The following is a 983-nucleotide window of genomic DNA, read 5'->3' as shown; positions in this document are numbered from 1 at the left end:
TGAGGGCTATTCACTCAAGGGCACATACCCCCATACAAACACATGCATAAAATAATTAGTACTTCTTTGTTTTGTAAGGATGAAAGAATATACTCTGTGGACAGTGTATGTATGTATACATACATATATATAGATATAGATATAGATATAGATATAGATATAGATATCATAGTGAATCCCATAAATTCATATAACTAATATGTATTATAAGAATTTAAATATAGCCAGGCAATGGTGGCGCACACCTTTAATCCCAGCACTTGGTAGGCAGAGGCAGGCGGATTTCTAAGTTCGAGGCCAGCCTGGTCTACAAAGTAAGTTCCAGGACATCCAGGGCTACACAGAGAAACCCTGTCTCCAAAAACAAAAACAAAAAACAAAAAACAAAACAAAACGAATTAAAATATAATATAAATTGGAAATTAACGTTTTGTAGACGTTAAGACTTTCAAATAGAGCTATGAATCTTTCCTGAAGTGTATAATTACATTTCTAATTTTAAAAACTAATTCCCTGTGTATGGTATCCATGATGACACATACCATGGCATGCATATAGAGGTCAGAGGAAAACTTGAGGAAGAATCATTTCTCTCCTTCCACCATGCAATGATCTAACTCAAGTTTTCAGGCTTGCTCTTATCTGCTGAGCCGTCTTATTGGCCCTTGTCTTTCTGTCCATTGTCATGTTTGTTGCTATGACAAAATAAATAACTGGTAGTTAACTTAAAGGGAAAAATGGTAGGGCTAGAGAGATGGATCATTGTTTAAGAGCACTGACTGATCTGCCAAAGGACCCAGGTTCAATTCCCAGCACCCTTGTAATGACTCAGTCTATAACTCCAGTTTCATGGATCTGAACACCTTCTCACAGACATACATGCATGAAAAATACCAATGCACATAAAATAAAAATAAACTGTTTTTTAAAAAGGAGAAAGAAATGAGTTCATCACTTAGCACTGTTAATTTGGTCCATGCTGG

Source organism: Apodemus sylvaticus, chromosome 7 (genome assembly GCF_947179515.1).
Source record: "Apodemus sylvaticus chromosome 7, mApoSyl1.1, whole genome shotgun sequence".
Lineage (NCBI taxonomy): Eukaryota > Metazoa > Chordata > Mammalia > Rodentia > Muridae > Apodemus > Apodemus sylvaticus.
The sequence above is the reverse complement of the archived record's forward strand: the minus strand, read 5'-3'. Positions refer to the sequence as shown.